We start from the raw sequence: 27,196 nt of genomic DNA, 5'->3' as shown, positions 1-27,196 counted from the left end.
TGTAGTATATATGTAGCATGTAGTATGTATGTAGTATGTATGTAGTATGTATGTAGCATGCAGTATATATGTAGTATGTATGTAGCATGTAGTATATATGTAGTATGCATGTAGTATGTATGTAGCATATATGTAGTATGTATGTAGTATGTATGTAGCATGCATGTAGTATATATGTAGTATGTATGTAGCATGCATGTAGTATATATGTAGTATGCATGCTGCATGCATGTAGTATATATGTAGTATGTATGTTGCATGTAGTATGTATGTAGTATGTATGTTGCATGTAGTATATATGTAGTATGAATGTAGCATGTATGTAGTATGCATGTTGTATGTATGTAGCATGTAATTTTTTTTTTTTTTTTTACATTCAACACATTAGCCGGATGATGGGACTACTACTGTCCCATCATTGGCTAATGTGTCAATCACTGTCATGGTAGCAGGCATCGCCCGATGGGACTTGTAGTCCCATCGGACGATGCCTGCACAGACCCCCGAAGCTTGCACAGCCCCCCGGCAGGCCGGCACAGCCCCCCGGAGCCTGCACAGACCACCGGCAGGCCGGCACAGCCCCCCGGCAGGCCGGCACAGCCCACCGGAGCCTGCACAGCCCCCCTGGCAGGCCGGCACAGCCCCCCGGCAGGCCGGCACAGACCACCGGAGCCTGCACAGACCCCCCGGCAGGCTGGCACAGCCCCCCGAAAGGCCCGTACAGACCCCAGAGAGGCTGTACAAGGGAAAAACAGGATTTTTCTTATTCCGATACCGGAAGTCCCATAGACTTGAATGGGACTTCCGGTATCGGAATCGGCGATACCGATACTTTTTTTTAAGATCGGCCGATCCATTCCAATCCGATACTTTGAAGTATCGGACGGTATCGCTCAACTCTAATTATGGTCTGCAGCTTCCCAGGGTCCATCTTAAATGCTTCTGCTGACAAGATAAACCCCAAGAGATTTCCTAATCAGAAAAAAAACATTTCCCTAATTCAGCAAACAGAGAGGTCTCCCTAAGTTTCTGTAACACAACATGGACATGTTCCCGGTGAGTGTCCAAGTCTGGTGAGAAAATTAGAATGTCATCGAGGTAAATCACAACAAATCTTCCAATGCAGTCAGAAGAAAATATTGTTCATAAAATTTTGAAACACAGCTGGCGCATTAGATAATCCAAAAGGCATGACATAGTTTTCAAACAGACCCTCATATGTTAAAAATGCAGTTTTCCACTCATCACCCTTCTGGATGCATATACAATTGTAAGCCCCTCTAAGATCAAGTTGAGAAAACACCCTGGCTCCCAGTAGCTGATTATATAGGACGGGGATGAGTGGAAGTGGAAGTATTTTTAACCGTGGTCTTGTTTAGTTCTCGGAAATCAAGGCAAGGACTGAGACCCCCATCTTTTTTTTAACAAAGAAAAATCCAGCAGCTATAGGGAGGCGGAAGGATGGATATGACCCTTCTGTAAACTTTCGTTAACATATTCTTTCATGGTGGTCCATTCAGGTCCCGCCAAATTGTAAAGGCAAGCTTTTGGCAACTTGGCGCAAGGATTAAGATCAATAACACATCATAGGGACGATGGGGAGGTAGTATCTCCACCTCTTTTTTCTGAGAACACATCTCCGAAGTCTTTCAGGTACCCCTCCAGACCAGCAGAGCATATTTGTACAATTTGTTAGACATTTCTTGTAACAATTGGGGTTCCATTGCACAATCTCCTTCTGACACCAATCAATAACTTGATTGTAAGTCTGCAACCATGGAAACCCCTGTACCAATCCAGTAGGTAAATTATCTAACACAGAACAGGAGATGGATTCAGAATGGAGTGCTCCCACTTGTAGAGTGAAATCTACCGTTGCTCTCATGACCACATTGTGAGCCAACGGTGTCTTGTCAAGGGCAATGACTTGAATGGGTCTTCCTAAACTAACTGTCCATAACCCTAACTTCAGAACCTGTCATGAATCAATAAAATTAGCAGCAGACCCACAGTCAATGAACTCGAATGTTGATAACACCTGGTTCTCCAAGGAAATCATCGTATTTATCAGTACTTTATCAGAGGAAGGAAAAGGTTCCTGGGAGTCTGGGTGACCTCCTTGGCTGTGACCCAGACTCTGAAGTTCTCTTGATGGTTGATAGCTTGAGGACAGGTTGGGCAATGCTTAAGAAAATGTCCAGAGAGATACCAGTATACACAGAGTCTGAAATCTTGTCTCCTTATCCACTCTGCAACACGAAGCCTGGCAACTCTAACCTCGGGTAAATGGACCTGCTCCGGGGAAGTATAACAAGCGGCCTGCTGTTCACCATTAGTGATGAGCGAGTATACTCGTTGTGACGCGCCCGAGGGGCCGTGGGATACTCAGAACTGGGCCCGTAAACTTCAATGGGAGATGTCACAGCGGCGGTGACCCGGTCCGTGGCCCCATGTGGTCATGGAAAAGGGGTAGAAATGAATGGGGACAAAGTTTATGTAGTGATTTGTGACCCCAGTTGGAGTGTTCGACTGTAGTATAGCCGGTGCTATGATGTAAGTGGAAAGCACAAAGCAATAAAGCAGGAGACAAGGAGAGTCACTTTATCACCTGTAGTTCAGGTGCAGTTCAGAGGAGATATTACAACTCTCACCAGGTTACAGTCTGCTCTGGAGAATGGGAGTTATCTTTCCTTGCTGTGACTCAGTGTAACCTCCTGCTATTCTAATCCCTTCTGGGACCAATGCTTTCTGGAGTTTAGAACTTCCCAGGATTGCCTCTACTCACTGTGTATTTCGCCTTCAGCAACTTACAGTTAGAATCCTTTGTGACGCAGCTCAAGTTCCCACTTGCACTGTCCTTCACTGATTCCAGGTTATTGCAGTATTTCTGAGGGAAAACACTATTCTGCTGGTTGTGTAATCCCACGCAGTCTCTCAGCTTATCACCCAGCTCTGAAAGCATGGAAGATCTAGGGGTTGGTTCCCTGCTTCTTAGCTCTCACTCCTGGATCAGCCACATGTCATCATGGCATCCAGGCGTTCTTCCTCCTACTATACACTGAGAACAACAAGTTGGCCCCTCCCTCTCCCAGTTAGGGTATGTCTGCAAAGCGTGCAGCTTCAGACAAATGAGGGAATGAGGCAAATTGTGAGTGTGTGTCTAGCAGGGAAAGCATAACTCCCATTGCTCACCAAACAGATACAGAACAGTACATATTTAACCCTTTTGTGGCAATAAAGACGCAGGGCTCCACATTCCCCCCTAGTTAAAGGTAGCACGTCCTCGGGCTACGTAAGGAACATAAGCACATAACAAATGACATAACAGTTAACTTGAGTATGGGTGAACAGTCCCAGTAACTGAGTTGAGTTGTGGATTACAGCCCAAAACCACTTCTGATTGTTTGGATCATCCCTGAGTGCAGCTGCAGGGCACACAGACCATAATAGAAATTCACTGCACTGGCTGTTTTAGATGGCTTCCTGCCAACGCACGATGAACAGATTTTTCTTCTCAAGTTTAAGAGTCTTTACAAGAGTTGTTGTAGTGGATAAAAGCATAGTAACTACTAAAATCTCACATTAGTCCATGTGGGCACAATTTCTTTAACATTTTCTTATAACGTTACCTAAGGCAATGTTCAATGTAGGTACAGTACAAAACTTAATTATTAATCTTAGAATATTTTTACAAATCATTTCTATAAATCATTTCTATAGCGAGAAGGGGTTTGCCCCTGTGTGCTACGCTGAAAGAGTTGACATGTCATTTCTTTCTGCGGATTGAAAACCGCAGCAAAACCGCGTGGAAAAATCCGTACCGTCTGCACTGCTGTTTTTGTTTTCCATAGGTTATAATGCTACTGTACACCGCAGCAGAAACTGCTGCAATTCCGCAGGGCCAAAACCGCTGCGGATCCGCAGCAGAATCCGCAGCGTGTGCACAGACCCTTAGTGGTTGGCATTAGCGACTCATTGCTTCCAGAACAATTTGGTGTCTCTGGTAAAGACCTTTGTGGGAACACCATCACTGGAACTACCACTGCATTGTTAACTTGTAGCCAAGAACTAGGGAATTCACCTAGAACAGTGCGAATCTTGGTATCAGTCTTTTCTTTTTGCCGAGAGTCTTCCTTATTCTCAACTCTTTCATGCAATTGTGCTGGACATACTTTCAGATTGTCTCTGGATACGGTGGTAAATGTTTTTCCGCCGTCTTTGGAGATAGTACACACTTTGCTGTTGTCAGAGCTAAATGGTTGAATAGTGTAAGGCTGAGCCTCTCATTGGTCATCTAACTTGTGGTTTCTTCTCTTTTTCTTCAGCACTTGTTCACCTGTTGGTAAGGGGGTTGCTACAGCATGTCTATTAAAGTTCCTTTCCTGTTTTTGCCTAGCTTGAGCAACACTTTCCTCTACACATTGTTGAACTTTCTAATACTGCAGTTGTCTTTCCGTATTCCAATCAGTGTCCATTTGGCTGGATATGGTTTCAGGAGTTAGGACTCCCATTTCCAGGTCGATGGGGAGTTTACCTGGCTGTGCACGTATCAAGTAAGCTGGGGCATGCCCTGTTGCGCTGGTTGGGATATGGTTGTACATTTCAATCAAATCAGGCAATTTCTCAGGCCATTGGTTCCTTTCTTCCAGTGGTAGGATCTGCAATAAATTGATCACCAGATGATTTAGTTTTTCGCAAAGACCCTTGCCTTGTGGATGGTATGGTGTGATTCTGATCTTTTTACATCCATAGAGGGAGCAAAATTCCTGAAAGACTTCTGCTTCGAAGGCTGGACCTCTGTCAGCACTTGTTCTGGGTTGCCATGGGGTCTGCAGAAATATTCTTGGAATGACATTGCAGCTGTTCTTGCTGTTTGGTCTTTCATGGGAATGACCACTAGGAATCGGGAATAGTAATCCACTATTGTTAAGGCATAGGTATACCCTGATCGGCTTTGGGTTAGTTGCACGTGGTCTAGGGCCACCAGTTCCAATGGTTGTTTAGGGATGATGGGTTCAAGGGGGCCCTTTGATTGGCAGAATTCTTTCTTCTGAGATTACTTGGGCCGCATTATCTACACCACTGTTCAATGGACCGTCTCATACCTGTCCAGAAGAAGTGGTCGCGGATGACTACTTCCAGCTTTTTCCAACCAAAGTGTCCCTCTTGATTATGGTAAGCTTCCAAGACCATGGGCACGTCTTTTTGGGGACCACGATCTGCCATACCAATTCATGCGTACGTGAGTTAATAGCTCTTCGGATCAACTTGCCTTCATAAAGGAACAGCTTCTTTCTCTCTTTCCACAACTGTTGGACATCTGCAGGCACATCAGGAGCTGGAGACGAATCTGCTTTTCCCAGTAGTTCTTTGACCATACATATAGCCGGGTCACTGCTCTGCGTCTCTGCCCATCCATGGTGAGGTAGTGGATTAAGGGAAACTTCGTGAATGGCAAGGCTTCTCCCAGTCACGCGGTTAGAGTCTTGGGAGACACCATGGTGGTGGAATGCCGGCATCTCTATTTCTTCCAGGTCTTCTAGATCTTCTGCTGGAACAGGAGCATTTGGCATACGGGACAAGGCATCGACATTGGCGTTTTTAGTGCCAGCTCGGTATTTAATGACGAACTCATAATTGGACAACCGAGCCATCCATCTTTGTTACAGGGCGCCAAGCCTGGTGGTCTCCAGATGGGTTAACAGATTGTTGTCCGTGTAGATGGTAAATTTGGATGAGGCCAAATAGTGCTTGAACCTCCCGGTCACTGCCCAAACGATAGCCAAGAATTCTAGCTTGAAGGAACTATAGTTGGTAGAGTTCCTCTCAGTAGGACGAAGCTTCCGACTGGTATAAGCAATGACTTTCTCCTTACCCTGCTGCACTTGAGATAGGACAGCTCTTAACCCAACATTGCTGGCATCGGTGTGCAGGATAAACGGCTGATCATAGTCTGGATACGCTAAGATCTCTTCTCCAGTAAGTGCTTGCTTAAGGCTGTTGAATGACTCATCCAACCTAGCATTCCACTCGATCAGGGGACTCTTGCCTCTGGCCTTTTTAGGATGGACAACTAGGAGATCTTGAAGAGGGGCTGCCAATTTAGTTAAGTCTTTGATAAAGCGTCTGTAGTACCCCACTAGGCCTAGGAATTGTCTGACCTCTTGGATGTTGGTGAGTACCTGCCAGTCTCTGATGACAGTCATTTTGTCTGGGTCAGGTGCTACTCCTTCTGAACTCACGACATGGCCTAAATACTGCACTTTGGGCTTTAGGAGATGACATTTAGGTGGTTTTACCTTTAAGCTGAAGTTGAACAACGCCTCAAAGACCTCTGCCAGGTGTTGCAGATGTTCCTTATAGGTCCTGGAATATAGAATCACATCATCCAAGTACAATAGCACAGTCTCAAAGTTCCTGTGTCCCAGGCACCATTCCATAATTCTCTGAAAGGTTCCAAGAGCACTGCTCAGTCCGAATGGCATGTAATTAAATTCACATAGCCCCATTGGGGTAGTGAACACAGTTTTTTCTTTGTCTGCCTCAGCAACAGGAACCTGCCAGTACCCATTGGTTAAGGCCTCTTTCACACATCAGGTTTTCGCCGTCAGGCCCGATCCGGCACTTTTCACAAAAACTGGATCCGGCGAAATGCAATGCCGGATCCGGTTTCCCCCCCATTGACTTGCATTTGCGCTGGATCGGGCCGGATGGCCATGCGTTTCATCCGTTTTTCGCCGGATCCGGCAATGTGTCGCAATCCGGTGTCTGGAAAAAACGGCTACTGTAACGTTTTTTGTCTCCGGCGAAAAAGCCGGATACGCCGGATCCGGCGTGTCCGGCTTTTTCACACAATGAAAGCCTATGAGCGCCGCAATGCGCCGGATCCGGGTTTTTGGGGCTGAGCATGCTCAGTAGCTCTGCCCACAAGACACATATATAAAAGCATGACAGTGGGACCCTCAGCCACACCCAACATGCTACCCAAGACAGCAACTAGGCACAGGAGAAGGCAGGAGACCACTGCAGCACCATCAGCACCACCACCACCACCCCAAATGGAGCAGCATGCTGAACAACGGGAGGGGAGTCCAGCAGCAGATGAGAGACGGTAATTATCAAATCCCCCATTCCTCACAACTAGGGCCATGGAATATCAAGATATTCATTGGCCCTTTGTTTCTCTTTATTCAACAGCCGCCCAAGAGATGCAGCAGTGGCAGCACTGGCAGCAGCAACAGCACCACTGTAATATATGTCTATTCATTGCCTTTTATTTCAAAACAGGAATCACAAGCTGAAGAGGAGCTCTCAGAAGAAGAAGGAAGGGGTGGACAGACACCTGGAGTGGGCTCACAATTGGTAAGTTTTTTGCATCAAACGCAGAAACACAACATCACACTACACACAACACATAGAAAACAATGTACTTCAGACCACACACAGCAAACAAATGCCAACATCCAAACACATAAATTTTTTTCTTTTCTTCTCTAGTCTTCCCAATCTGGTGCTCGGCCAAGAGGTCCTCGCAGTGCCTCCCAGGGTCGTCGGCGACAGCAACGCGGCGGTCACCAGCGTGTAAGTATAATATTTAAGTTAAATTTTGGTACACTTTTTATTTCATGTCTTAAAGTGTGGTGACTAACTTTGCTATTTTTCTATTTTACTTTAACAGCCTTCACAGTGTGCTCCCGACTCAGACGGTGAGGATGGAGGAATTGATGTGGACCACCTCATCGATCTCGTCAGAGAAAAGGAGCCGCTATGGAATATGGCTGACCGCCGCCATGCTGACCTGATTGTTACCCGACGACTCTGGGAGGAAATCTGTTCGCTCCTTGTGGCCCGCTGAGAGGACCTCGATGCTCGGGCCCAGATTAAAGAGCGTAATTATATACAGTACCGGTTGCTTGATGTAAACCAGTGTTTCCCGAACTCCAGTCCTCGTGGTCCCCACGGATAATGTGTTCAGGATTTCTATTTACTATGGAAATCCTGAAAACATGACCCCTGGGGACCATGAGGACTGGAGTTTGGGAAACACTGATGTTGTATACTAACCACTTTGTCCTGTCTCGTTTCAGGGGACAGAATTGTGAAGCGGTGGCGGTCTGTGAGGGATCGTTTCAAGAAGGAGTTCAATAAAGAGATGCGGGCCCCGAGTGGATCTGGAGGACGCAGGAGCAAGTACAAGTACGCACGAGCCCTGTCGTTCCTCCGGGATACAATGGTCACCAGAAGGTAAATATTACACACCACATGTGAAAAAAAAATGTTTAGATGTAACAATTTTTTTTCAGCCAGGGCCATGCCATGTCACTATTTTAATTGTTTTTTTTTCTCTTTATTTCACAGCACGGTGAGCAGCACTCGGGAGCCTGCACGATTGGACCCTTCTGAGGCGATCCCTGAGGAGACCGGCACCGAGGGACACTTCGACCGCCCCGGTACATCTGCACCTTCCCAGCCTTCCCACACATTAGACCCATCTGTCCCATCCACCAGCACAGGAGCATCGTGGCCGCCTACATTACATGAAGCTGCTGGTGAGGAGATCGCTTTCCCTTTACCCCACCCTTCTGCCCCTGCCACCTCTAGTACACCTGCGGGTACTGGGCGGCAGTGGCAGAGGGGTCAGGAAAAGACTTATGCGCCAGAGTTCTTGCATCTGAATGCATCTTTCCAGAACTGTCTAAAAGTCTTGTCAGAGCAAATCTACGCAGGCTTTCAGCAGATCAACTCCAGCATTCTGGAGGTGAAGACACTTATGCAAACCATGCATTCAGAAGCAAGATCTTCGCCAAACCACACCTTTTTCAGGTCTGTTTTGGAGCGCATGGAAACGCTCTCTCCTACCCAGCAGATGCATGTAATGCATTCATGCCACGGTGCTCTCCAGCACGTTACCTCCCAACCTCCTCCTCCCACCCCAGTAGTTCTTCCACCTGCACCCCCTCCAGCCACTTTCCATCCTCCCCCTCCTATTACATACCAGCCACCTCCCCAGTACCAGCAACCTCCCCAGTACCAGACATCTCCCCACTTCCAGCAACCTGCCCCGTACCAAACTCCTTCCCCATACAACTTGCCATCAACATCATCTGCTCCTACAGTCCCTGCCCAACCCTCCACTCCACCGCCCACCACCTCTTCTGCCTCCCACATGTCCACCCATTCTGTAGCTTTTTCCACACCTTCACCTCTAACTGTTCCTTCCCCACCACGATCCCAGTCCTCTCTCCACACTCCCAGTGTCGAAGTGTCCCGCAGCCCCTCCAGCAGTATTTCCACCCCACACTACACAGATTGATAATGTGTTTTTTAATAAAAATGGTCATTTGGTTTAAAACATTTATTAAAAAAGTTTTTTACACTTTAAAAACATTTTACAAAAAAAAAATATTTTAAATAAAAGTTAAATTATCGTTTTACAATGGTTGTCTGTCATTTCTTTCTGCGGCGAACTATGTTTAAAAAAAAAGGTTAAATACAGGGTATTTAAAAGGTAAAAAGGTATTCAAAACCAGGTATATAACTGTGGGTAAATTTTAGCTTTTTGCCACAGTTGTGTTCCTGGTTGGGTTTGAAGCAAAGTATTTCACCTAAAAAGTTGTGTTTATTGTTGGTGATTTCCTAACAATGTACACAACTTTTGTTAAAAGGTGAAATACTTTGCATAAAACACAACCAGGTACACACCTGTGGCCTAAAGGTAAAAATAGTAAGACCATGACAAGATAGCCAACTTTGGTTGGCAAAGGTATATACTGTTGGTACAGAAGTTACACAAGTTTGGTTAAGGGCACAAATCTTTCACACTCTGTCATCCTGCCAGTGTACTCTGCCTTGAGGTGACACAAAGTACAGTGCAAAGTTGTCCCTCATTACTGAAACCGTCACAGAACTTCTAGTGGTAATGTCATGGTAATCTTGCAAGGTGGTTTCTTCAGAGGTGTCCTCAATGGAAATGGGTTCCTTGCAGATAACAAAATTGTGGAGTACCACACAACCTTTGATCACCTCGTCCACAGTTTCTGTCTTGAGGTTGATCGCAGTCAATAGGACCCGCCATTTGGCTGTCAGAATACCAAAGGTACATTCAACCATTCTTCTTGCTCTTGTGAGGCGGTAATTAAAAATGCGTTTTGTTCTTGACAATCCTCGCTACCGTACGGTTTCAAAAGGTGTTCTGACAGCTGGAAGGTTTCATCCCCTACACAGACAAATGGCATAGGTGGACCAGATGTTTGCGGCAGTGGTCTAGGGGGTGGGAACTGGAAGGTGTTTCCATACAGTTTACGCCCCATGGCAGACAGTTTGAAAACTTGAGAGTCATTGGAGCGGCCATAGGCCCCAATATCAACAGCAATAAATTTGTATTCCGCATCAGCGATGGCCATGAGGACAATTGAAAAATATTTCTTGTAATTGAAATATTCCGATCCCGATCCGGCTGGCTTTACAATGCGGATATGTTTCCCATCCACAGCGCCCAAGCAGTTCGGAAACTGACATATCTGTTGAAACTTTTCTGAAATTTCAATCCACCTCTCTGTTGTGGGCTCTGGTAAAAACTCTTCAGCTAAGGAGTCCCACAGTGCACGGCATGTGTACTTCACTATTCCAGATATGGTGGAAATCCCGAGTCTGTACTGGAAATGCAGTGACGAAAGGGATTCTCCAGTTGCAAGAAATCTGTGGGGAATTAAAAAACAATCAATTAGTTTAAAATCACAGCATTACATACCAAAAGTCAGCTATAACACTTGGAGCTGCAAACTACCACCAACAAGATTGCAGTGAAAGTGTGCTCTGATGCGATCACATCCAATAAATGTGGCTTACCTTAAAGTCACCATCAGACGCTCTGCCGGTGAAACAGAGAAGCGGCAATAGGTGTCCGATTTTCTTATGAGGTGTGCAATGCGCTCCACCAAGTAATCAAAATTCTCCATTTTCATCCGAACATATCCAAAAAATTTATCCGGGTTTCGTCTAAGGTCCATGCAGAGTGTAGAATAGACCCCACGCGTCATTCTCTTGGCTGTGATGGGGTGGATCCACAAACGTCGTCTACGATGCCTGATGCGCTGCTGTCTCGCTCTCTCCTTCTCCAGAACAATCACCCTCAAACGATTCGCCTCCGCTGTAAAATCCGCCAAATTCTTCAAAATATTTCCAATCACAACATCCATCTTCGCCAGTAACTTGCTCTTCTCTCCAACCTGCACTTTCTCCTTTACAACCTGTCAAAGAAGGGCTGTAGGAACACGCTATATATAGTTTTTCAGTAGCCAATCCCTTTCGGAAGGCCACAAGGGGCGATTTTAAAAACCGGATCCGGCGTAATCCGTCGAAAAACGGATCGAAAACCGGATGAACCGGATGAGACGGATCCGGTTTTGGCTGTCAAGCGCAAGACGGATCCGGCAGAAAACCGGATCCGTCACATCTGGTTTTACTAAACATTTGCCGGATCCGGCGCTCCGGCACGACGCCGAAAACCTGATGTGTGAAAGTAGCCTTGGCCAAAGTGGAGAAGTACCTAGCTGATTTTAACGCTGCTAGAGACTCCTCTATGCGCGGTAATGGGTATGCATCTTTGTGAGTAATTTTGTTAAGTTGTCTGTAATCTACACACATGCGCATTGTACCATCTTTCTTTTTGACTAACACCAGGGTAGCTGCCCAAGAACTGTAGCTATCTCTGATTACCCCTGCTTGTTTCATTTCTCTTAGCATACCTTTTGCACACTGATAATGAGCTGGAGGTACAGGATGATACCTTTCCTTAATAGGTGGGTGATCTCCTGTGGGGATGTTATGTTGAAACCCTTTTACCTACCCAAAATCCAAAGGATGCTTACTGGAAACCCTCTCGTATTCTTGCACCACCCGCTGCACTCCTTTTTCTGATGTACAGGAGTGGAGTCGGTGCCAACATGTATCTTTTGGAACCATTCCTCCGTCTGAACAGAAGAGCCATTGCCATCCGTCGCTTCTGACCGAGTCAAGGGTTCTACAGCCTGAATATCATTGTTACTGACTGTGAATAGTTTGGCTACAGTTGCATAATGGGGCAAGCAAGCTTCCTCCTCTCCACAGTTCAGAACACGTACCAGAACCCTGCCCCTTTTAGCATCAACAATTCCCCTGGCCGTCAGCACAGTAGGTCTGCTATCTGAATAGACTGGTTCAAGGAGAGCTTGGTAGTCCCGTCCTCTGATGTTTATGGCTGCTCTGCACCAGATGAGGGTCTCACTCCTGGGGGGAACATAATGGAGTAAGGGATCACTCACCCTTCCACTACCAATCTCTCCACCAGTTAACACCACCTGCTGTTGCTGCACAAGGGCCTTGATATCTTTATTGAGGGCATGCTGTTCTTTGTATGAGGCCAACTCCGCTATGTCTTTCAAAATGGTGATGACCTCACTTAAACAATTTTCAATCACATTTGTGCCCACTGTTATGATAGGTGGACACTCTCCTCTTTCCACCTCTACCACCACAAGACCTTGAGCTTTGAGCTCCACGTTCCCAACTCTAATGACAACCTCTTTGTACCCCACCTGTGTCAGAGGTTGACCATTACTTGCTATTAAAGACAAGTTACCATCAGGAAGTTGGGTGAAATCAGTCTCAGTCCAATATCTTTGGTACAGGGTGTGAGGCATGGTGGTTACCTATGATCCAGTGTCCAGGAGGGCTGTGAAGGGGATACCATCCACTCCCACGGGTATAAGTGGACATCCTCCAGTTAGTTGGACCAGATTTTCTTACTCCTGGGGGGTGGTCCTCGGCCCCAGGGGTCACCCATTTAAAGGACATTCTCTTTCAATATGATCCACCTTATTGCACTGTCTGCAGATGGGTCTCCCAGAAGAATCAAATTGGTCCGTTCTCCTGCCAGTGTGTCAGTCGTCGCTGATGTTGCGGCATCCTCTTTGGCCCTCGCCATGGGAGATCATCCGGGCTTGATGCTAGTTGCATCCTCTCTGTGGGGAGACAAGTCTGGAGAGTCTGAACAGTTTTATGTGGCGCCCCAGGAGTATGGTTGCCACAGTGGCATTGCCTTCCTTCTAGGGAGTGTGGTGTCATGCTTGGAAGCAATAAAGGGTCTCTCTGGCAGTTAACCACAACACACAACACAGCTCCCACTCCAGGCCAGCAGAGGGAGCTCTGAACCCAAAACAGGGGGAAGAGCTGCTCTCTGGGGGCCAGGAAGGGGAAATGAAGAGTTTGTGTGAGGAGGGCAACGTGTGTGGACGTGGATGAGAAGAGCTGGGAGATTGAGCATAGAGTTCAGGCTCATTCCCAGCTGTAGCGCATGATCTGGAGCCCGGTCTCCAAGGCTGTATGGACACTGATGGTCCTGCAACAGAAACCGGAGGAATAGAAAGCCGTAAATGCTCTATTCCCACATAAGACTCAGAGGCACAACAGCGACGTGTGAGCCAGAAGAGGAAGGCTACAGCTGTCTGCCATACAAGGGAGTTCTAAAGAGGATAAGCAAGTGGAACTTCAGTGTAACACAGTATTGCAAGTACCTAAAACTAAGCGCTAGGAAGGAGACTACACAACCCATCTGCCTAGAGAGATTCCTAAGTTGCTTCCAGGCTGGCCAGCTCCTGTGCCATCTGTAATCTGGACCCTGGACTGCATTTGCCAAGCAAAGTAAAGGTAAAGAAACTGCACCCTGCTGTGTCCTTGCAAACTCTCCAGCACTGCTACATCTCTGTGCCAAACACTACACCCTCCTCCTCAACACCTTCCCTCTTCATCTACTCTGCCCTGGGACTACAGCCCTGCCTGTGGAGGGCTACACCATCATTGCTGCACCACACCATCTGTCCCAGAGGATCTGTCTGCAGCGTTGGCTTAACACCTTCATTGCTGAACACCACAGGTGGCGTCACGAATCATTCACTCAAACTTTATTCCATCACTTAATCCCTTTTACATGGGTGCCCAGGGCCACGGACCGGGTCACCGCTGCTGTGACATTCCCCTCTGAGAGACTGGCCCGGTACCGAGTACCCCACAGCCCTGGGAGGGTGACCCATTTTGGCCTCACAAACAGGATTTACGGAGCCCGGTGCCCCTGGGTCCTTTGTGCCAGAGACTGTGTTGTGTGCCATAGACTGTTTGTGCAATTGCCACCATTACCCCGCTGCTTGGCGCACGCGGGAAGCCTAAGGGGCGGGCCGTCATGGGCGGAGCCGAAAAGCGCGAAAAGTGAAGTGCCGCGCGGGAAGGGGCCAGCGCGCGAGAAGTGAGAAGCCGAGGCCTGCAGTCACGGCGTCTCCCGATTGTCCAGCCGGTGGAGCGGTAACCGGTAAGCCAGTGCAACCCAGGGCCTGGCAAACGTTAACTAGGGGGGAAGAGAATGTCTGAAGCAAGAGCAGACGCAGCAGCGGACGCCACTGCAAACCCCACAGTGGCAAATCAGCAAAGAGAAAATAATTAAAACATAACTTTTAATATTGTATAAAAGCTACCAAACGATAAGGTGCGATTAAAAAAACACTAAATCAGTTGCCACAGACTATACAGTGGAGTGTCTGTTTATATTTCCACACCAGATCACCCAAAGTACATACATGTGGCTAATTCCATGTCCAAAAGTGAAAAAACCTGGACAGACTGATGTAACTAGATAACAGACATTGTGAATAACAACCAGAGTCTTATCATGAATGGTTACTTAACCAGAGGCGTATATAGCCCCTATCATACTTAGCTTATACAGAAAAATGACCCATTCATGTCTAGAGAGGAGACATCAAAAACCAAACCAGTAGTCCATAAATATACTCAATAAAGGAAGGATCTCACCCATATGTCTGGAAGATGCCAATAATCAGATGTCCATCGGAGTTGAGACAGGTCAGGAAGCAGGGAATTACCCTAATCAAACCCTGTAGGGGCTAGCAGACCTGACACCCATAACTCCCGCCCTAACAAGGGCAGTCCACATCTGACCCTCACAAAAATAGCCCTGCAATGTCCCTATGCATCCCGACGCGTTTCGTCATTTACTGACTCTTCAGGGGATCTAACTGCAAGTGCTGGACGTAACACATAGTAACCAGGCTCCCTCCTAGGTGACAATGGAGTGAGACAGCGTGTAACAATGGGCTAAATATAGCCTGTTAATCAGGATAAAACACACCCACCTGAAATTCACTCAAACACACGCCACAGGAAATCACTGAACTTTAGAACGCCACCTGTGATAACTGACGTTAGGCGCCATGAACGCTATGCCTTCTCCACTCATGGCGTGTATACTCTCACAAACGCCGCGGTCCCTGCTGCCATACTTCCGGTTTGCTCGTTATGCCCGAAACCAAAATGGCCGCGGGGACTTCCGGTCATGCGCAGTTATATGAACACCATACCCAGCCGCCATACTTCCGGTCCGCTCATTATGCCCAAAACCAAGATGGCCACGGGACTTCCGTTCATGCGCAATTACATGAACATGAGACCGCTTTACAAATATCAGAAACAGTGACACTCCAGGCGTCAATAGAAACCCACGTATATAAATATAACTCGGTCAGGCCTATTCCGTTCCTGCTACTATACATACGTATCCATCATAATTCTCACTGCCAAACTTCCGGTTTATTCAGTATGCCCAAAAATAATATGGCCGCGGAACTTCCGGTCATGCGCAGATTGACACTAAACTTATCTACTACTAACATGACAATACTGCAAACAATGATGTAGCCTTAGATTAGCGCATGAACATCGATACCAGTTAACATATCTACGGTAACGAATAAAATCGTAACCCCGGATTCATCAGTCATGCGCAAATCTGCTGCACCAATACCAGTACGACAAAATAAAGAGGGGGGTAAAAAATAGAGCGAATTGAGGTGGGAGGATTAAACCCTCGAACATAGAATATTTCAGTAGCCAAACAAAAAAATTTGAGTGGGTATTTTACAGTATATACAAAGAAGATAAAATCACACAGTTCACACATATGTACATCCTAAATATAGCAGCTATAATTAAGTTGATCATTAAGCCCCCTAGGGGTCATAGTGTCTAAGCAAAAAATCCATTTTGTCTCCTTTTGTAAAACGATACGATCCCAATTACCGCCTCTAGGTGGTTTTTTAACTCTCTCAATGCCCAAAAACCGAATGGAATTAATATTTCCACCCTGGCACTGATGAATATGACGCAAAATGGGGGTATCTCTTTTGTGGGTGATATCCCTAATGTGTTCCCCCACCCTACGTTTGAACTCCCTGATAGTTTTACCCACATATTCCTTGCCACAAAACAGGTGGCTTTATATAGGACTCCTTTGCTGCTATAGTTAATGAACTCTCTGATTTCAAATTGCTGTCCTGTGACATTACTAACAAAGTCACTGCAAGAGACTCTGTGACTGGCAGGCTGTGCTTCAGGTATATTTACTTCTCAATCCCCTTCCCATTATATTCATTCTATATATACATGCACTTGGCACTATTCAAAGGCCATATTAGGTTATTGTTTACATCTGCACTTGGCACTTTTTTGTTTAAGCGCCACATTTTGTAATAAGTGCTTTAACTGCATTTTTTACATTTACTTGGTTTTTGTATGTAATGGTTACACTATTTTATGCACTCTGCACCTTGTATTAAAATCACAGTTGATTATTGATTATGTACACTGTGTGACTATATTATTGTTATCTTCCTCCCCCCCTCCCCCCTTTCCTTCTACATATTTGTATGAAAAGCTTATTAATATATACCATTAATTCTTATATATATATTATGGATTGATTAATTGCCAGCCTGCTATATATTTTATTTTATTATATATGTAATTATTTTTATTATTTTTCACACAGAGGACACGTGCTGTGTTACTATTGTTACCCTATTTAAATAAAGGTATTTTTATCAAATAGAGGTTGTCCCTTTTACTATTAATTGTATTTGTATATTTAATACTTCTTTATTGACCTGAAATTCGAATAATGCTTTGTTGGTTTTTCTAAATGTCTTCGAATGGTCTACCATTCCTTTTAGCTGCTGTATATTATTCATGGAATTAACTATTAGGGTACTTATAGATTTTATCATTTTCTAGAAAAATATATACAGATATTGCTAAATTCAGGCTATTTTGGTATTGTTGTTTATCCATCAACAGGATAGGCCAATGCTTAGCGAGGATGGCCCGTACCTCCTCGGACCCATTGTCAAAAGTAGTGATTAATCTCGCTTCACCCTTATTCTCAGTCAAAGGTCTAGATTTAAGGAGCTCTAATCTATTTTTACCCTTCGCATTTTTATGTGCTCATTTCAAAACATCAAGTGGGTAACCTCTATCCAAAAATCTGTCTCTAAGTTCCTTCGCCTGCCTCTCAAAAGATTCTTCTGTGGAACAATTTCTGCGAATTCTTAGATATTGACCCTTAGGTACACCACGTTTAAGATGCACCGGGTGACTACTGTCCCACTTCAAGAGAGCATTTGTAGCAGTAGGCTTCCTGTAAGTACATGTAGAAATAATGCCATCGCTACCCCTCTCAATCAAAATGTCAAGAAAAGATAGTGAACACGAATCAATCACTGAGGTAAAGAAAAGACCACAATCATTGTGGTTCAATAGACCAACAAATTCCAAAAAACTATCAGTGGAGCCCCTCCATAATATAAGGATGTCGTCTATATATCGGACCCATAGTTCAATGCAACCCATGGCCTCAAGGCCACTCCTAAAGATCAAAGTCTACACCCACCAGCCCAGGAACAGGTTCGCGTACGCCGGGGCACACGGGCTCCCCATGGCGGTGCCCCTGAGCTGGTGGTAGATCTTCCGGTCAAATGTGAAAAAATTCCTGGTAAGACAAAATCGAAGTAATTTAATGACAAATTCACTATGGGTCCGATATTGACAACCTCTAGTATTTAATAAATACATGACTGCTTCCAACCCTTTGTCATGAGGTATGGAGGTGTACAAGGCCTCGACATCAATACTAGCCAAATTAACCTCAGAGTCGATACACAGTCCCTCGATTCTCCGAAGATGATCAGGGGTATCCTGTACGAAAGACTGCAAGGAAGCAACAAAAGGTTTTAGGACACGATCTAGATAAATGCCAATATTATGGCTTACACTGCCAATACTCGACACTATAGGCCTGCCTTTTAAAGGCGATAGGCCCTTGTGTAATTTTGGTAAGCAGTAAAAAGTAGCCAATGTTGTATCCTTTGGCATTAAAAAGTCAAATTCAGATTTGTCAATGACCTTCAGAGATAAACCTTGATCCAGGATATCTCTGAGCTCCATCAGATATTCAGAGGTGGGATTATGAGCCAGAATTTCATAGCTCACTCTATCTTCAAGAAATGTTTCACACATTTTGGAATACTGTACAGCATCAAGGATGACCACATTGCCACCCCACAGTGCCACAAGCTGCAGGGCCCAGCGCAGCTGCGGCTCCCATAGCGCTGCTGCATTCAGCAGCCAGTGCTGCCTCCACAGCGCCACAAGAATCAGCACCCACTGCAGCAGTCCCCATAATGCCGCTGTCCATGCCCTATATACCGGGAGCGGCCTGGCTACCGCAGTACTCAGGGGAGTCACATACCCTGAGTGAATTTAAGGAGAGACTGTGCAGATTGTTTGAGGTGTATCCTCTGTCTGAAAGCCAGAAAGTGAACATCCTTATTGGGCAGCTAACTGGTGCAGCGCAAAGAGAAGTAAAAGCCTGGCAGGACACTGATAAAGAGACTGTTAAAAAGATCCTGGCTAAGCTAAGAAGTACCTTTGACACCCGTACTGCAGCTGAAATAAAGATGAGATTCTTTGGGTGTAAGCAGAGAACGCAGGACAGTATACGGGACTATGCTTTTAACCTGCAGGAGGCACTGTGAGCCATAAAGCAGACTGACCCAGACAGTGTGAAAGATGGAGACAGACTGTTAAAGGAGCAATTTATTGAGGGACTCCTATCCAGTACCCACAGAGCACAGCTGCGCATCATAGCCCTACAAAACCCTGACCTAGACTTTGCAGACTTCAAAGACAGGGCTATTCGGGTGCTGCATGAACCAAATGTCAGCCGTCCAGTGCCCCCTAGGTGCCCATCGATCACATACCACAAAGAAGCAGCATCTTTCCCTCCCAGCCCTGTGGAGGCTAATGCACAGACTCTGGACAAAGATCCATCTACAGAACTGCGCCTTCAGGTCCAAGAGCTGACCAAAAATATGGCTGCTCTTGCCAAAACTGTGCAGTCCCTGCAGGTGTCATCAAATGAGAAGATCCAGCTGGCATCCAGTCCAGAGGATGTCCCGTGGTTACGGAAGATGAGGATCCCGCCACGCCGAGGGAGAGACAACGATCGCTATGACCAGAACGGACGTCCCATCTGTCGTCACTGCAACAAGGCAGGCCACAGTGCAAGGTTCTGTTATTTAAACGAGCAACCCCTGGGGCAGAGGGCCAACCCCCAGGAGTAGGACCACAAGGCCCAATGAACTGGCGAGCCAAGTATGTTGGAGGGCGACTGGTCCTCCCAGTGGTGATTGACGGCATCCCCATGAACGCTTTGCTGGACACTGGCTCTCAGGTGACAACTATGCCATATATCCTTTACAAGCGGTATTGGGCTGACTCTGAACTTACCCGCGGCCCAAGTGATGAACTCACAGTAGTTGCCAGCAATGGTCAGTCTTTGCCGCAAGTAGAATGTAAAGAGATTACAATTAACATGGGGCGAGTAGAGTTAAAATCTCAAGGTCTGATAGTTGTAGACATTGATCGACGAGAAAGTACCCAATGATGACCCTTGGTACTAATGTGATTGAAAATTGTCTTGCCGAGGTTATTGTTTTGTTGCAACAGGTGGCTGAGACTGCTGGTTCCAGTGAACAATGAGTCCTGCAGAAGGAGATCAAGGCCCTGATGCAAAGACAGCAGGTAGAACTGTCTGGCGGAGAAATTAGCAGCATCAGAGTGAGTGATCCTTTCCCCATTGCGATACCCCCCAGATGTGAAATGTTAATTTGGTGTCGGGCAGCCATAGGCCTCAGAGGAAAAGATTACCAAGCATTGGTAGAGCCAGTGTACTCTGATAGCCGGCCCACTGTCCTGACAGCCAGAGGGGTAGTCAATGTCCGCAAAGGGAGAGTACCTGTGCGCCTCTTGAATTGTGGGGAGGAAGAGGCCACAATACCTCGGTATGCCACAGTTGCTAAGCTGCTTACTGTCAGTAACAATGCAATACGGGCAGCAGAGCCCTTGGTCTCATCCGACCAGGTGGAGGACAATGGCTCTGTAAAGCAGCTGGAGGAGTGGTGTCAGCAGCTGCATGTGGGAACTGACTCCACCCCTTCATACCAAAAGAGTGGGGTTTACCGAGTGACTCAGGAGTATGAGCGGGTATTCAGTAAACACCCCCTAGACTTTGGGAAGGCAAAAGGGGTTCAACACCATATCCCCACTGGAGATCATCCACCCATTAAAGAAAGGTACCGGCCTATACCCCCAACAAAATATCAATGTGCCAAAAGTGTGTTGCGGGAAATGAAGGAGGCTGAGGTGATCAGAGACAGTTGTAGCCCCTGGGCAGCTCCAATAGTCTTTGTGAAAAAGAAAGATGGTACCATGAGAATGTGTGTTGATTACAGAAAAATTAACAGCATTACACATAAAGATGCCTACCCATTACCCAGAATTGAAGAGTCATTAGCTGCTAACTATTTTTCCAACTTAGATCTCACTAGTGGGTATTGGCAGGTTCCCGTGGCAGAGGCAGACAAGGAGAAAACAGCGTTTACCACACCAATGGGTCTCTGCGAGTTCAACTACATGCCGTTCGCCCCAGGAACATTTCAACGGCTAATGGAGTGCTGTCTTGGACACAAGAACTTCGAGACAGTCCTGTTGTACCTTGATGATGTCATTGTTTTCTCCAAGACTTATGAAGACCATCTGGAGCACCTAGCTGAGGTGTTCGAAGCCCTGTCCAACTTTGGCTTGAAAGTGAAGCCATCCAAATGCCACCTCCTGAAGCCCAAGGTACAGTACCTCGGTCATGTAGTGAGTGCAGAAGGTGTGGCACCGGATCCTGACAAAGTCACTGTCTTCCGGGACTGGCAGAAGCCCAACAACCTCCATGAAGTATGTCAATTCCTCGGGTTAGTAGGTTACTATCGAATGTTCATCAAAGGCTTCACTGAGATAGCCACGCCTATGCAAAATGTTCTGGTGGGCTAGCCCAAGAAAGCCACAAAGAAGAGTCTTACATTTGAATGGAATGAGGAACTGGAGAGGTCCTTCACTCAACTGAAAATGGCTCTCACAGGAGATGAAGTTCTGGCCTACCCCGATTATGACCAACCATTTGTTTTGTATTCTGATGCCAGCAATGTGGGACTGGGAGCAGTACTGTCACAAGTACAGAATGGAAAAGAAAGAGTGATCTCCTACGCCAGCAGGAAGCTTCGTCCAACTGAAAGGAACCCAGACAACTACAGTTCCTTCAAACTGGAGTTCCTCGCCATAGTCTGGCTTGTGACTGAGCGATTCAAGCATTACCTAGCTTCAGCCAAGTTTACCATCTTCACGGACCACAACCCGTTGACTCACTTGGAAACTGCAAAACTAGGCACACTGGAGCAGCGATGGATGGCCCTGCTGTCTAATTATGAATTCACCATCAAGTACCGAGTGGGGCACAAGAATGCCAATGCTGATGCGCTGTCCAGAATGCCTAATCTGCCAGATGCAGGAGAAGACCCAGAGGCACTTGAAGATATAGAGTTACCTGCCTTCCATCGGCCAATTGCGGCCCAGCATGCTCAAGGAGTGAGAAACAGACGATCTATCGTGAAAGAGGCCACCCTAAATCCATTGCCTCATCATGACTGGGCAGGATAGCGACCCCGCAGTCCGCCTGGTAAAGGAGCTAGTGTCACAAGCTGACTCACGCCCAGATACAGATGCTCCTGAAGGAACCCAGCAGTTGTGGAAGGAAAGAGGCCGGCTGTTCATCTATGAGGGAAAGCTGTGTCGGAGGAGTATCACTCATGAGCTGGTCTGGCAGGTGGTAGTCCCAAAGAGGGAGGCATCAATGGAGCTGGACACTTCAGATGGAAGCAGTTGGAGGCCTTGCTCCGAGAGAGATTCCACTGGGATGGTACGAGGAAGGCTATTGAAAATTGGTGCCGGGAGTGTGAACAATGCAACCTGCACAGGAAGGACCGTAACAGCCAGCGAGCTCCTTTGCAGCCAATAATAACCAAACAACCACTTGAGTTGGTCGCCCTGGAACATGTGAAGCTGGTCCCAAGCTGTTCAGGCTATATTTATGCTCTTACCATCGTTGACCACTACTCGAGATTCCTGGTAGTCGTGCCTGTTAAGGATCAAACCGCTAGGACAGCAGCTAAAGCATTCCAACAGCACTTTTGTCGACCACATGGATATCCCGAGCAAGTGCTTACAGATCAAGGTCCAGCCTTTGAGTCGGAAGTGTCCAGGAATTCTGTAACTTGTACGGTTGCAAGAAGATCAGGACAACACCATACCATCCACAGACCAATGGTATGTGTGAAAAGATGAATCAAGTGGTGATCGATCTACTAAAGACCTTGCCTTTGGAAGAGAAGAATCTGTGGCCAGAGAAGTTGCCAGATCTGGTCGACCTCTGCAATCACATTCCTGTGAATTCCACCAACTGCACTCCAGCCTACCTAATGAGAGCGAGGCCTGGCAAGCTGCCTATTGATTTGATGCTGACTGGGATACAGAACGGCAGCAGCAATACCGAAGAGCACAAGAGTGTGTAGAAAAGAGTCTAGCTCAGGCGAGACAAAAACAAGAAAAGAACTACAATCAACATGCACCTGCAGTTCCCTTGTCACCAGGAGAACAAGTCCTAAAGAGGAAAAGAAGGATGCAAAAATTCGATGATCAATGGGAAGCTGAACCCTACACCGTCCTACCATCAAACTTTGACAACACCAAAGTGTGCCTTATCAGTAAGGATGGAGGAGAAACCTCATCAGCAGTATCGAGGGATCATCTGAAACTGTGCCCTGACCAACTAAAGGACCGAATGGAAGAGCAAAACAACCTTCAGCCCATAGAAGAAGATCAAGAAAAGTTCAGCACTGTACTTGGAGAATTTCCTGCAAATTGGACTAGAGCGAATCAAGCCATAGTGGTGCCAGTTTTGACCTTTCCCCAACTGGTAGTGCAAGAAGAAGTGACTCAAGACCACCCTGAAAACCAGCAAGTACAAGCAGCGGATACTACAGCAGCAGTGGAACAAGAGAATTCTCACCCTGCCAGTGGTGAATCTGTCATGCCCACAGTGAGTAGAAGTGGTCCTAGGAAATCTAGTATCCCTATGCTAAGCAGAACCAACAGTCATGTAGCCAGTACAACACACACTACACCAGTATTAGTTAGCACAAGGCATCCAGTAAGGTCCCCAACAACACCAGTGCTGTGTAGGTCTGTCCGTAGTACCCAAGGTATTCCACCCTTAAGGTTCCGCATATAGATAAGTTTTGTAAATGTTAATCTGTAAATATGCAACGTTTCAAGTTTCGTGCCTACAGAGACTCTGTAAGACTTTTTGGATATTTTATTTTGTTTCAATGGACAATTGGACCACAGGACTATGTATGGTCAAAACAATCTTGTATATAGTTACAAATTGCTCAGGAATTGGACCATGGACATTGACGCGTGGACTAATCGTCATCAGGACTATTTTTGAGCTTTGATGTTTGCATTTTTCTTTTTTTAAAAAATCTTGTTATATTTATAATTGTTTATATGTTTTTATATGTTTTCTCTTCAGTCCGGGAGTACTGAATTGCACTAGGGGGGAATGTGGCACCCCCAGGAGTATGGTCGCCACAGTGGCATTGCCTTCCTCCTAGGGAGTGTGATGTCATGCTTGGAAGCAATAAAGGCTCTCTCTGGCAGTTAACCACAACACACAACACAGCTCCCACTCCAGGCCAGCAGAGGGAGCTCTGAACCCAAAACAGGGGGAAGAGCTGCTCTCTTGGGGCCAAGAAGGGGAAATGAAGAGTTCACGTGAGGAGGGCAACATGTGTGGACATGGAGGAGAAGAGCTGGGAGATAGAGCAAAGAGTTCAGGCTCATTCCCAGCCACAGCGCATGATCTGGAGCCCGGTTTCCAAGGCTGTATGGACACTGATGGTCCTGGAACAGAAACCGGAGGAATAGGAAGCTGTAAATGCTCTATTCCCACATAAGACTCAGAGGCACAACAGCGACGTGTGAGCCAGAAGAGGAAGGCTACAGCTGTCTGCCATACAAGGGAGTTCTAAAGAGGATAAGCAAGTGGAACTTCAGTGTAACACAGTACTGCAAGTATCTAAAACTAAGCGCTAGGAAGGAGACTACACAACCCATCTGCCTAGAGAGATTCCTAAGTTGCTTCCAGGCTAGCCAGCTCCTGTGCCATCTGTAATCTAGACCCTGGACTGCATTTGCCAAGCAAAGTAAAGGTAGAGAAACTGCACCCTGCTGTGTCCTTGCCTTCTTCCTGCAAACTCTCCAGCACTGCTACATCTCTGTGCCAAACACTACACCCTCTTCCTCAACACCTTCCCTTTTCATCTACTCTGCCCTGGGACTACAGCCCTGCCTGTGGAGGACTACACCATCATTTCTGCACCACACCATCTGTCCCAGAGGATCTGTCTGCAGCATCGGCTTAACACCTTCATTGCCGAACACCACAGGTGGCGTCACGAATCATTCACTCATAAACTTTATTCCATCACTTAATCCCTTTTACATGGGCGCCCAGGGCCACGGACCGGGTCACCGCTGCTGTGACATTCCCCTCTGAGAGACCGGCCCGGTACAGAGTACCCCCCACAGCCCTGGGAGGGCGACCCATTTACATAGACCAGCCATATTTTTTGTCAGTTCCTGTACTTGCAGCCGTAAATCTGCAATAGAATCATCAACTGGAGTCTGCATGTGCATGTGCTGTACTGCAGGCACCTGGGGTGAGGATACTGCCCCCTGGTGGTACGCAACTGCTGGATGTTTATCGGGCTCAGTGCAGACATAGGTAGATTCTCTTAAGATACGGATGGATCTGTCCTTAAACTGAACAAAGTCCATGTCAGGGTTTGCAATGACATCATTCGCATTTGTGCCTTACTGGAATCAGACAGAAGACCTTTTATAAACTGTTCTTTCAGCATTTTGTTCTCATCTCTTACACTGTCTGGATCAATTTGTTTAATGACCTGCAGCGCCTCCTGCAGGTTAAGGGCATAGGCTCTGACAGTGTCCTGTGGTTTCTGTCTGCAGCTGAAAAATCGCAACTTTATTTCTGAAGCAGTAGGGTTGTCAAAAGTATCCTTTAGCTTAGCAAAAATGCCTTTTAGGCTAAGTGCACACGTTGCAGAAAATTTCTGCACAAAAACCTGAATCCCTTCCCAGAAACCGCACCTATTTTTCCGCGGCGGTTTTTGCGCGGTTTTGATGTGTTTTTTACCGCAGCGGTTTCTAAACGCATGGGAGAAGCCAAAACCGAGGAAAAATTCGCAAAATTAATGAGCATGCTGCGTTTTTTACCGCGATGCGTTTTTTTCGCGGTAAAAAACGCATCAATGTGCACAAAAAGTGCAAAATGCATAGAAATGACTGTGCAGCTTATTTTTAGCGGTTTTATAGCGGTTTTATAGTGAAAACCACGGTAAAAACCGCTAAAAAAACGCTGTGTGTGAACACAGCCTTACAGTCTATTTATCAGTCGCTGGCCAAGATTTAACTTCTCTCTGGGCAGCGCCACTGAGCTGACTTGTAAGTATACTAACCTTCTGCTCCTCTGACATGGAGTAAATTTCAAACATGCTGCGCAGCTTCCCTTTAAAGTCACTTAAGGTGTGCGATTCGCCATTGTACTGTAGCAGCCATGTTGCACCCAGTGAATAAGGCATGATGAGAGGGAATATAGGAGCTGCAGCTGCTGCACCCTGACCGTCGCTGGGATTAAACATCTTCCCCCCCTAGTTAACCTTTGCAGGGGTGCGACTCACCGTTTCAGTTGCTGCAGGTCGTTGCTCCTGTAGGACTTTAGGCACACACGGTATCCTGTCCGAATCCTGTTCGTAGATGCCAAAAATGACGCTCCCGAGGGGCCGTGGGATACTCGGTATCAGGCCCGTTAACTTCAATGGGAGATGTCACAGTGGCGGTGACCCAGTCTGTGGTCCCAGGCGGTCATGTAAAATTGGTAGACATGAATGGGGATAAAGTTTATGTAGTGATTCGTGACGCCAGTTGGAGTGTTCGACTGTAGTATTGCCGGCACTGCAGATGATCCCTGGGGGAGTAGATGGTGATGGCAGTGCAGATGTTAAAACCCTCTCCAACCAGGGCAGGACCCCCAGAGATTGTGATGGAAGTAGAAGGCACGGAGTAGTAAGGCAGGAGACAAGGAGAGTCACTTTATCATTTACTGTAGTTCAGGTGCAGTTCAGAGGAGATATTACAACTATCACCAGGTTACAGTCTGCTCTGGAGAATGGGAGTTATCTTTCCTTGCTGTGACTCAGTGTAACCTCCTGCTATTCTAATTCCTTCTGGGACCAAGGCTTTCTGGAGTTTAGAATTCCCAGTATTGCCTCTACTCACTGTGTATTTCGCCTTCAGCAACTTGCAGTTTGAATCCTTTGTGATGCATCTCAGGTTGCCACTTGCACTGTCCTTCACTGATTCCAGGTTATTGCAGTATTTCTGAGGGAAAACACTTTTCTGCTGGTTGTGTAATCCCACACAGTCTCTCAGCTTATCACCCAGCTCTGAAAGCATGGATGATCTAGGGGCTGGTTCCCTGCTTCTTAGTTCTCACTCCTGGATCAGCCACATGTCATCATGGTGTCCAGGCGTTCTTCCTCCTTCTTTACACTGAGAACAACAAGTCGGCCCCTCCCCCTCCCAGTTAGGGTATGTCTGCAAAGCGTGCAGCTTCAGACAAATGAGGGAATGAGGCAAATTGTGTGTGTGTGTCTAGCAGGGAAAGCATAACTCCCATTGCTCACCAAACACATACAGAACAGTACATATTTAACCCTTTTGTGGCAATAAAGACGCAGGGCGCCACATTTGCTCGAGTTTTCCCGAGCATGCACGGATGGTCTCCGAG

This window comes from Dendrobates tinctorius, unplaced genomic scaffold, assembly GCF_039654945.1.
Source record: "Dendrobates tinctorius isolate UK_male_01 unplaced genomic scaffold, ASM3965494v1 ptg000303l, whole genome shotgun sequence".
Classification (NCBI taxonomy): Eukaryota; Metazoa; Chordata; class Amphibia; order Anura; family Dendrobatidae; genus Dendrobates; species Dendrobates tinctorius.
The sequence above is the reverse complement of the archived record's forward strand: the minus strand, read 5'-3'. Positions refer to the sequence as shown.